Source organism: Coffea eugenioides, chromosome 2, assembly GCF_003713205.1.
Source record: "Coffea eugenioides isolate CCC68of chromosome 2, Ceug_1.0, whole genome shotgun sequence".
Classification (NCBI taxonomy): Eukaryota; Viridiplantae; Streptophyta; class Magnoliopsida; order Gentianales; family Rubiaceae; genus Coffea; species Coffea eugenioides.
Genome location: NC_040036.1, coordinates 14,356,811 through 14,369,459, shown reverse-complemented (window position 1 = coordinate 14,369,459; position 12,649 = coordinate 14,356,811). Strand labels below are relative to the sequence as shown.

Genomic DNA, 12,649 nt, shown 5'->3' with positions numbered 1-12,649 from the left:
ATGGTCTTTCACTATCCCAAGAGTTCCAAAGGCAAAGTACTTTGCTAAAACCGAGTTTCTCTCAGCTAATTCTTCCTACTTATGAAGAAGCATCTTGGAGGGAAGGAAGCTGATTAATAAAGGAATTTTATGGAGAGTGGGAAATGGTGATGCGATTCACATTTGGGACGATCCATGGATACCAGTTCCAACATCATTCAGCGTAGCTCAGCATTCAAAGCATTTATGGCCAGAGGCAAGAGTAAGAGATCTCATTGATTATGAATCTGGAAGGTGGAAAATGCACCTCCTTAATGCCTTGTTTCTGAAACATGAAGCGGAGTTGATTAAGAAAATTCCTCTGTCAGCATGTTGGGCGCATGATGAGATAGTATGGCATTATTCAAGGAATGGAATATTTGATGTTAAATCAGCATATCATTTGGCAAGAACCTCTAAAAATCTGGAAAAAGGTGAAGAGGGATCATCATCGAGTAAAGGAAAAGAACTTTTGGAATGGGTTATGGCACCTAAACATTCCTCCAAAAGTCAGGGTGTTCATATGGAGGGCATGCTCAGGTATTTTACCCACTGGACATAATTTAAATGCTAGAATAAGATGTGAAAATAAAAATTGCAAATGCTGTGGGTGTGAAGTGGAAACTAATAAACACATATTTTTTGAGTGTGAGTTTGCCCAAGAAGTGTGGAAAGGACTTGACAAACGGAAGTTGTTGGAGAACTCTTTTGCCCCTAATTTCAAGGAATGGTTTGGTCGGGTTATGATTTCACAAGGAAAGCAAGGAGCAGAGTTAGCAGCAGTAATTACTTGGCTAATTTGGAGATGCAGGAATGAGAGGATTTTTGAAGGAAAAGTAAGGGATGCGCTCAGGGTTGGTGAATATGCAATAGATTTCTTGCAGGAATATTGGAATTGACACTGCAAAGCTGAGTTACCAGAGACTGATAGTCTGACCAAGTGGGTAGCTCCAGAAGAAGGTATTTTAAAAATAAATGTTGATGGAGCCTTCTCTGACACTGGGGCTGGAATTGGAGTTGTGGTGAGAGACCATCAGGGACAAGTGGAAGCATTAATGGCTGAAAGAGTTTCTGAGGCCCTTAATGCAGAGCATGTGGAATGCTTGGCTTTTCTTAAAGCTTTACAGTTTGCCAAAGATTTTGATATTTCTCACCTCATTCTAGAAGGGGATGCCTTGGGCATTATCCAGAGAATCAATAGTACGAGTCTTGAGTTATCGGTGTTAGGTAACTTGATCAGAGGCATTAGAGATATGCGGAAGGATTTTTGTTACATACAGGTTTCACATGTAAGAAGGAAGAATAATTAATGTTTCTGCTCATTTATTGTCTCATTTGTCTCTGTCACTTGAGGGAAGTCACGTTTGGTTTGTAAACATCCCAAAGGAGATTATGTACGCTGCAAATGCAGATGTACTTTAATGAAGTTCAGTTTCATTATAAAATAAAAAAATGAAAAAATCTATCCCAATCTCAGAAGTCAGAATATCGAGATAACCACGAGCGTGTTGATATTTTAAAGACACTATTTTGAGATTCTTAATATTTAGGATCAGTTTGCAGCCTCCCACATGCAATGTTGGCTGGCTAGAAAGTGGACAACTAAAACCCTTGTACAACAAGCAGTTGGGATCCTCTGTGCCACTATTCGGTGCCAATCTCACTTATCACGTGATGGTAGAAGAAATTTAAATAAACAGCACATGACAAATTAAATAAACAGGACACTTGGCATAAATATAAAAGTGACACTGAATTGCCACTGAAAAAGTGGCGCTGAGGATCCTGTGTGGTACAACAAGAGATCTTGTGTTCAAATCTTAAAATTATGAGCAAATTATCCGGATAGTCATTCAACTTTTCGAATAGTATAGTTTTGACCATCTAACTTTTAAAAATACGTATTTATCCGCTAATCTATCAAAATGATATCACATTATTGATTAGTTCATCAAGTAAGAGTATATGTAATTATGTATAGTGCTTCTGAAGTCAATTATGTTTTCTTTAATTCGTCAACTGTTGGAAGTCACAAATATTTATTTTTTTTCTTTTTCTTGAAGATCACAAGTAGTTGATTTCAGTGTTTAGTTCTAAGGCATTGCATCTTCCTATGCAATTTATCAATACAATATTGCTTTCCGGACTTCCTAACTTTATATTCTTATTAGTTTCCAATAGTTCTTTCTGTTATCAGTTTCGTCTATGAAGCACCAGGGCAACTTTAAATTAAGTCATGGTTGAGAAGTCTACACTCCGACATCAAAAACAGGGAAATGAAGCCTCTCAAGTTTCAGTTCTTTCTAGTTATGTAAACGAATGGAATTCGGTGTAAATTTGTATAATTTTGGTGTAAACGTGATTTATAACTGAATTGATATAAAATTTAGGATTACACCAAAAATATATCAATTCATACCAAAATTATGCCGAATTATACAACTGATCAGCGAAATTGGAAACTCGAGAGGCCCAAATCCCAAAAACAGTCTGTCGTGGGCACCATACCCCCTTTCAATTATTCACGGAAAGCTGTGATCTGAAGGCTTCAGAGGGCAACTTTAAATCAAGTCATGGTTGAGTAGTCTGCATTCTAACATCAAAGACAGTCTGTCATGAGCACCATGCCCCCTTTTAATTCTGGACGAGGGGCCTGGACGGTTGTCAGGCAGTTCTGGACAAGAGACAACCGTCCCAGGCAGTTCACGGCCTGGATGAGGCCTCAAAAATTTGTGCAGTTCAGATCACGTTTTGTAACTCGATTTTCACGCCGTATGAGACCCATAAGAATGTGTTCTATTGTTACTCGCTGTTGTTCTATTGTTACACCTTGTACAGATGATATTACACTATGTATAAATGATGTTACATCTTCCGGAGCGGTTGTCTCCAGCCCCGCGTCCTTTAATTCTTCGCCGTCAACTGTGATCTGTGACCTGCCAAAGACTTCAGAACAATTTTTTCTCTGACAAGACCACAAATCCAGAAGAGTTATTTATTTATATATTTATTTTTTGATAAAATTAATGGACCCATAGTTGTGGGAGCAGTCGAAGAAGAGTGAATTAGATAGGGAAAATTTTGAAAGCATATATATATATATATATATATATGTATGTATATACATACACAACCGATGAAAACTCGAAGGCAATAAATCAAATCAAGACATATTAACAGAAGTATAAACATATTAATGTTAAGTCGGATTCTCTAATTTTTGTTCAAATTCTTCAACAGAAATGCAAATGCCCATGGCCTATTCCTTCAGAGCTAGAAGAGATTTTTCAAATGGTTAGTGTGATTGATAATGTCTCGCATACTTTTCGTGAAACTAATAAGATTGCCGATGCTTTATCTAATGAAGGGTGTGTCATTGGATATTCTTTGATTTACACACAAGAGTCGAAACTTCCAAAGGTATCTAGAGGGGAAATTCAAGTCAATAGATTAGGATTCCCATCTCTAAGGAAATGTAAGCGTTAATTTTATTTTATTTGGAATATTATTGTAACATCTTCATATACTTTCAGAGGTTAGGTTTATGTCTCCATCTATTTTAATAGTTAATAAAATTCGGAGCTGATATCCCTTTCCCGTGTACGGGTTTGCCATTAAAAAAAAAATCAAATCAAGACGTCCAAATGCATCCACATTCTACAACCCAACCTATGCAAGGCGAGTGAAGTTTACATGCCTTACATTAGGACCCAAAGAAATTATAAAGGTGCAATTCTGTTCTACAAATGGTATAACTCTACTGTTTTACAGCAAGAAAGAAATAATTAAGATCTGTATCCTCACTTTAAATTGTATTGTAATCACACAAAGTACATCAAATTTTCTAATGGAAACATGCTATATTCTTCCGATCCATGGCTATTATTGTCTCCCACGTCAACTAAACTTGGTGCTCAACAAAATAAAAAATAACAATAATAATAAGTTTGTGCTTAACGTGAACCTCAATCGCTTGTGCACCAGAATTTAGAGATTCTAGATTCAGATTTCCTTCCAAATTCTTCTTCTGTTGCTTAGAACCTACCCTTTCCCAGTTTGATTTCTTTTCTTTTTGTAAAAAAAAAAACCATAATCACTTCAATTGTTTATATACCTCCGTTCATACCATACTCTATTATGCTCGCTGTCAGCGTTTCTTCTCCCGCTCGTGAAAATTTCCAAACAGATCTTCCAAAACAAAGATGATAATGGAATCCATATTGGCCCTCCAATCAAACTACAGTCCCTACATCATTGCGGTTGTAGTTCTCCTTCTTATTAAAGAACAATTCTCTTACCTAAAAAGGAAAAGCTTCCTACCAGGTCCAGCCCTGGTCCTTCCTTTCATAGGCAATGCAATTCCATTACTAAAAAACCCCACAAAATTATGGGAGAAACAATCCACCTTAGCTCAATCCACCCCTGTGGGAATGTCTACAAACTACTTCTTTGGCAAATTCATCCTTTACATTTATTCAACCGAGCTGTCTCACAAAGTTTTCGCCAATGCCCGCCCTGATACTTTCCACATCGTTGTCCATCCTTTTGGCCAAAAATTATTCGCCGAAACTAGCCCAGTCTATCAATTCGGCCAGGAACACAAAGACCTTCGTCGCCGTGTAGTCCCTAACTTTACTCCTAAGGGTTTAGCCACCTGTAGTTCCATTCAGCAACGTATAATTCTCAAGCACTTGAAATCATGGCTTCTTCTCATCAAATCAGACCAAAAACCAATTCCTCTTCCCTTACTTTGTCGTGAAATGAACTTAGAAACCTCTCAGACAGTGTTTGTCGGGCCTTATTTAAGCGATGAGGCATAGAAAATATTTGACATCGGGTACAGTTTTTTCAATCAGGGCGAGATGACACTTCCTATAGACTTACCTGGATTTGGCTTCAGAAAAAGCTAGATTATCCGTTAAGAAACTTGTGGAAATCCTTGCATTTTGTGCTGTTGAGAGCGAGAAGAAAATGTAGAATTGAGAAGAGCCAACTTGTTTGATTGATTTTTGGATGCAGGAAAATTTGAGGGAGAAGGCTGAGGCTGAAGAAAAATGAGTTGCTGATATTGATAAGAAATTCGATTCTACCAAAGAAGAACTTGGAGGCCATTTATTTGACTTCCTTTTCGCAGCTCAAGATGCATCAACTTCCTCACACTTGTGGGCTGTAAGTGTAACCTTTCTAGATTCACATCCTCGTGTTTCACAAAGAGTTCGATCCGAGATGGAAAAATATTGGAACCCTTTATCCAATGAGCTGATCACGGTGGAGCAGATTAGGGAAGTGAAGTACACCGAGGCTGTGGAGAAGGAGGTGCTGAGAATAAGACCTCCAGCGACACTGAGCTGATCCAATGAGCTGATCACGGTGGAGCAGATTAGGGAAGTGAAGTACACCGAGGCTGTGGAGAAGGAGGTGCTGAGAATAAGACCTCCACCCTTTATCCAATGAGCTGATCACGGTGGAGCAGATTAGGGAAGTGAAGTACACCGAGGCTGTGGAGAAGGAGGTGCTGAGAATAAGAGCTCCAGCGACACTGGTGCCACACACAGTGGCTGAGGATTTTGCATTGCCAGAAGATTATGTGATTACCAAGGGCACAATTGTCTTTCCATCAGTTTTTGATTCTTGTTTTCAAGGTTTCCCTAATGCTGATAAGTTTGATCCAGATCGTTTCGTGGAGGAAAGGCAAGAAGACAAGAGGTTTACAAGAAGAATTTTCTGACTTTTGGATCTGGGGCGCACCAATGTATTGGGCAGAAATATGCAATTAACCATTTGAAGCTCTTTGTTGCAATTTTCACTACATTGATCGACTTCAAGAGGGCACGACAGGATGGTTGTGATGATATTGTTTATGTTTCAACCCTCGTTCCGAAGGACGACCGCAAAGTTTTTCTTTCTCAACGATGCAAGAGATTACCCTCTGTAGCATGAGATAAAGGAAAACATAACTCAGTAGCATGAGGGTTATTGAATGAAATGATATTTTCTATATAAAAAAATGCAGTAATATCCAATAGAAAAAGTTAACTAACTGTCAGAATTAATCAAATTACTCTATCATTTAGACAATTAAAAGTTGAAAGAGATTAGCAATGCAGTAAGAAGTGTGAATGTGTACATCCAAATAGTAAGTTAGGTGTCCATTAGAAGTATTACCAAGTGCTCTGGGCACCTATTAAAAAATTTTTAAAAAATAAAAAACCAAGCATGTGTAAATTTTGAAACTAACTTTGTACATTTTTTTTAAACTAACTTTTACATTTAAATTCCATTTTTACTCGAATCAAAAAAGTACCCAAGCCCAACTGCCTAATTTATTTGATTAATAGCAGTTGGGCGTCATCTTGACCTATCAATGTTAGGTTGAAAGTGTATATACAAAGCCCTAAGAGCATTTGGATTGTAATTTTATAGAATTTTTGTAAAAAAATGATAGGGTGCATATTGGTTAATGAAATAGCTAATACTTGCTTGTGATTTTGACCAAATATTGCATTATTAGATTGATTCTACTCATATTTGGCAATTGGTGTTGATTATGGGAATATGGCAAAAAAAGAGTAAAAAGTAATTTAATGAAGATATTTCCAGCAAAAGACTCTTAACCTATTCCACATAGGCGTGACAAACAAGGTTCCTATTCCAATTTAACTTCTAATTGTATCTTGACAAAAAGGTGGAGGCGTTAGTCCCTATTAATTAGTGTCGGTGACTAGTTAGGAAATATATATTCTTTTCCTATTAGGAATCGGACTCTATTTTCCTTTTTATATAGATTAGTAGGTAGCAATGAAGAGGGAGAGGAGGAACGTCTTTGTTTTTGGGAGATTAGATATTAGTCTCGGCATCAAAAAAACAACGAGCCGCTTGTCTCTTTTCCTGGGTTATTTTCAATGAAGAGCAATTAATTTTCTTAATCTAGTCAAGAGGTAACAAGGATTTGGTTTAACTATAGTTATGAGATTGCATTGTTTTCATCTGTTTCTTTTATTCTTTATTTGTTAATATTCATATGTTTTATAATTTAATTTCTCATGGTTATTTCGTTGTTTGAATATCAAGAGCCTGATATTTAATTCAACCTAACAATCTATTGCTAATTAAGACAGTTAAATCTATAATTGTTTAATTATCTAAAATTAGTGGTAACTAATGTGATTAATTTCATGTGAGAGAATCATATAATCTAATTTATATAAACCCTGGTAGCATGTTTATTGATTAGAATAGGGTTTTTTTAGTTTTTAATGCAATCAAGAAATTAAATTCTATGGGCATATCTAAGATTATTTCTTGGTTAAAAAATAGTGAGCTGACGTGCCTTAACTATCGATACGGTACAAAAAAGAAAAGCTGATTGTAATTTGGATACAGAGCCCTAAGAGATTTGGATTGTAATTTTTAGAATTTTTGTAAAAAAAAAATCATTGTAACATTTTCTGGAGATCTATATCTATATTTATTTATATGTATTAGAGAGCAAGGTTTTGATGAGAAGCCTCTACAGGCATTAGAAATCTAAATCCCCTTTTACTATAATTTTAGATTTATTTTAATTAAGTAATCCCTTCGATATCTATATGTATGAGAGGACAAGTTTTTTACGAGGAGCCTCTACAGGCGTTAGAAACCTAAATCCCTTTTTACTATAATTTTAGATTTATTTTAATTGAGTAATCCATTTTTCTTATCCTTTCCCACTTTCCAATTTACATGGCTCACTAACTCACAAAATCAAAATTTCAAAATTTTAACTATGAATGACCCACTAACCCACAAAATCAAAACTCCAAAATTTTAACTAATGGATGATAACCACCCGTACAAAATCACATCTGTAAATCCCAAATCACGTCTAACACTTAATGACATAACTCAAATAATTTAAGAAACTCATCATTATGAAAATCATATATCCAAAATTTAGAGGCCCATTTGAATTACAATTCCCACAATTCTACATATTTTACTCTCACAATCAATCATAAAATTGACAATCACTAATTGATTTTCATTTGTCATCCATACAAACCAAATATAGTGCGAAAAAAAAAAACTACGTATCATTCTCTCACCATAGATGAATTCCACTTACAAGCATTTCAACAATAACTCAATTCCAAACTTGTAAAATTACAAAGGAGAAAACAACTAATTACAAAGCAAAACCTGTACCGTAGTGATCGCACTGAAATACTTCAAAAAGGTTCAGCACGACACTATCACTTCCACCTACCTAATTTGATCCACCTACCTAATTTGATTGGTATCCTAGCAAAGTATTTTGGTCTTCAATGCCAAACTATTATGCCGAACGCAAGGAAATGTTCTTTCCTTTTGCATGAAAGATGTACATAATTAATATTAAATGAAATGTGGTTATACAATATTTTTCGTTCAAGCATGAACATCAATATATTCTTAGCGTTAGGCAACGGCTCAATTTTCTTTCATATTTTTTTTCATATTCGGGCTCTTAAATTTCAGATTTCAAGGTTCAACATGATCCAACTATAAATGACTTCAATGTCTTCATAGCTAAAGCAAGGTTGCGTACTCTACATCTTAACATTGAAAAGCGTGCCATGAACTCCATCCTTCCTTTTAACTCTTCATGGTCAACTCTGACATGTCACTTTCCAAATGCATAATGCTTAAGAATACATTTCTCACTTATAACACTCTGTAATTCAGGAAGATTTAGTCAGATGAAGAAAACGTTTAAAAGCTAAAAGAACTACTATATGGTTAGCTGAAGAAAATTCTAAGGCAATTAAATGAAGACATTCACATGCATGTACAGATCAACCGATAATTTTCCATTTAAGGCCAATGAATTTTACCAGCCTATACAGCATTGGGACACAGAGAAAATAGATATGTGATTGTGACATACTAGGGTAGGACGCCGACGTCATTGCTTTACTACAAAAGGCAATATCACCGGTGACGTTTAGTTTCAACATGTATACTTGTTTTTATGGTGTATTTATTCACTTTAAGTTCCAAAGTCATAATGTGCTTCAAATAATCTAATGGAAACATGTAATGAGTTTCATATAGATGGCTTTTAATGTCACTTAGGTCAACTATAAATTCATGCTTGTAGACACTAGGGACTATCTAGGGGCCAAATTTTTCTTGCTGCTGATTTTAGTAGTTACTTGTGTATTGTTTCTGTTGTCTCGATTGTTCTTGTGTACAGCTATTGCTCTGTGTGCGAGTTATTTTGCTCTTATCTTGAATTCTTGATCAATAAAATTGCTAGTTATACTTACAAAAATAAAAAATTCATGCTCAGAAAGCACAATCACTTTGAATTGTTTATATAGCCCCCTTCTTCATTGCCTATTGCGCTCTCAAATATCAATCTTTTTTCTCCTTCTCTTGAAAACCTTCAAAAACACACCAGCCACAAACCAGGATTTCAGTGGGATCCATATTTTCCCTTCTGTCAGACTACACTCCATATATCGCAGCCCTTGTAGTTCTCCTTCTCATTCATGAACAAATCTCTTACATAAAGAAGAAAAGTTTCTACCAGGTCCAGCCCTGGTCCTTCCTTTCATAGGCGATGCAATTCCCTTAATTAGTCAAAAACCCCACAAAATTCTGGGATAAACAATCCGCTTTAGCTCAATCCACCCCTCTAGGAATCTCCACAAACTACTTCTTTGGTAAATTCATCCTTTACATTTATTCAACCGAACTTTCCCACAAAGTTTTTGCCACTGTCCGCCCTGATGCCTTCCAACTCGTTGTCCATCCTTTTGGCAAAAAATGTTTGCCAAAACTAACTTAGTCTATCGATTCGGCCAGGCACACAGAGAACTTGGCCGCCGTGTAGCCCCTAACTTTACTCCTAAGGGTTGAGCCACCTATAGTTCCATTCAGCAACGCATAATTGTCAAGCACTTGAATCATGGCTTCTTCTGACAACATCAGGCCAAAAACCCATCCCTCTTCGCTTCCTTTGTCGCGAAATGAACCTAGAAACCTCTCAGACGGTGTTTGTAGGGCCTTATATAAGCGATGAGGGGCGTAAAACATTTAACATTGGGTACGACTTGTTCAACGGGGTTTCGATGAAACTTCCTATAGACTTACCAGGATTTGGCTTCAGAAAAGCTAGATTATCTGTTAAGAAACTAGTGGAAATTCTTGCATTTTGTGCAGGCGAGAGCGAGAAAAAAATGAAGAATGGGGAAGATCCAACTTGTTTGATTGATTTTTGGATGCAGGAAAATAAAAGGCAAAAAGCTGAGGCTGCAGAAAAGGAGTTGCTGATATTGATAAGAAATTCGATTATACCAAAGAAGAACTTGGAGGTCATTTATTCGACTTCCTTTTTGCAGCTCAAGATGCATCAACATCCTCACTGTTGTGGGCTGTAACTTTTCTCGACTCACATCCACATGTTTTAGAAAGAGTCCGATCAGAGGTGGGTAAATATTGGAGCCCTTTATCCGATGAGCTGATCACGGCGGAGCAGCTAAAAGAAATTAAGTATACGGAGGCTGTGGTGAAAGAGGTCCTGAGAATAAGGGCTCCAGCGACACTGCTGCCACACAATATGGCACAGGATTTTGCATTGACAGAAAATTATGTCATTCCCAAGGGGACAATTGTCTTTCCATCAGTTTTTGATTCTTGTTTTCAAGAATTCCCTACTGCTGACAAGTTTGATCCAGATCGTTTCATGGAGGAAAGACAAGAGGACAAGATTTACAAGAAGAATTTTCTGAACTTTGGAGCTGGTGCGCACCAGTGTATTGGACAGAGGTATGCTGTTAACCATTTGAAGCTCTTTGTTGCAATTTTTGCTACATTGATCGACTTCAAGAGGGCACGAGAAGATGGTTGTGATGATGTTGCTTATGTTGCTACCATCATTCCTAAGGACGAATGCAAAGTTTTTCTTTCTCAACGGTGCATGAGATTTTGCATGATATAAATATTCCTGGTTATTTTTGCCACTTTTAGCTCAGGATGCATGTGATCAACAAACACCTTGGATGATGACATACAAATTTTCTGTTTGAGTTTTATGCCATTTCCTTCTTTCTTTCAAGGAAAAGAAATATGTTAGGAGATCGAAGTCTAATTAACGATTCCCAAGAAAAAGGTGGTATGGGTCGTTACCTATGATTTATTTGTTTGCTATATAATCATGTGTATATATCTATTTATATAGATGTACATATACATATATATATACATATATATATATATGTATATGTATATACACATATACACACATATGTATACATATATATGTGTGTGTATGTCTATATATATACATGTGTGTGTACGTACATACATACACATATATGTATGTATATGTGCATGTATATAGATTTAGTATTCTTCTTCAGTGGACGTACGTTTCCATATTTGTCAACAAAACATTCTCTATTTCATGAGTATAACAACCAAACGTCATGGTTAATCCTCAACCTACAGTCCAATTTGTGTTTTAAAAAACCAGCAAATAACAGTAATAGTAGCTCCTGAAGAAAACCAATTTGATTCTCTCATTTGTACATCATGAGGCACTCCTATGGTATTAAATTTTTTACACTTTTTGGATTATCTTTTACTCTTATAGTGAATAGTAAATTAGTCAAACCTTAATCAAAACACTTGTTTCTTGTTGAGAAGTTTTGATCTAATGGTTAAGGTTGAAACGTCAAAATTCAGAGGTCCTAAATTGAAATTCGTCTTCTCATTTCATAAATCCCGCACTTTTCTTGTTGAAAAAAATAAAAAGAAAAGGAAAAACACTAATTCCTTTTCGTGTGATTAGAAATTTTAAGTCGTGTTAGTAAATATCCATATATGTAGCTAAGTATATAAAAAGCTACTCATCTATACTTATTTAATTTCATAAAATTCATTAATAAAAACTGATTTACAAAGTGTAAAACCAATTTCGATGAAAACATCGTTTATTAATAACTACTATTTTTTATTCGCACAAAAGTAGATACATATAAAGTCTAAGAGGCATGTGGTGTTACTTTTTGTTGTTATCATTTGGATTACCTGTTTTTTCCCTTACTACAAAAGGCAAAATAGGACCACCTAATATCTAAAAAAAAAAAATGAATGAAAAAGGACTTGTTAATCAGTAACTACCATAACATGCTTTGATTCTATCAATTGTATCCTAACCAACTGCTAATGCTTCACATTAGTTTTAAGTTGTATATCTAATCAGTCAACAAAATTTCTGCAGCAACCTAATTCCCCTGCCACATGGAAAAACTTAAAAAAGAAGGCATCCTGTCCTAACTTCAAATAACTTAATCCTCTTCCTTTTTACTTTTATCTTCTTTGTAATTTCTTTTTCTCGACCCAATGCTCTAAATTTGTACACAAATTGTGTGTGCTTATATAACTAGTACTGATAATTGTCGTCATGGGAATCAGTTTAAAGTCTATGGTGGATCGAGTTATATTGGATATCTCAAAGTTTTTGTAGTCCAAGATGAACAATCTTTTCAATCGAGATTGACCTTCCAAGCTCTATGGAAACACATATACTCACCCAAATTCTAGCTCATTAGTTTATGTTTAGTTACTTTGTTCAACCTTGGACAATTTGGATTTTTTTTTTTTT

At 35.7% G+C, this 12,649-nt stretch overlaps 2 pseudogenes; both read left to right on the top strand.

Moving 5' to 3' along the window:
* The first annotated feature begins 4,226 nt into the window (after positions 1-4,226).
* Positions 4,227-5,958, top strand: LOC113757100 (annotated as a pseudogene).
* A 3,132-nt stretch (positions 5,959-9,090) lies between these two features.
* On the top strand, positions 9,091-10,981 carry LOC113757092 (annotated as a pseudogene).
* The last annotated feature ends 1,668 nt before the right edge of the window (positions 10,982-12,649 follow it).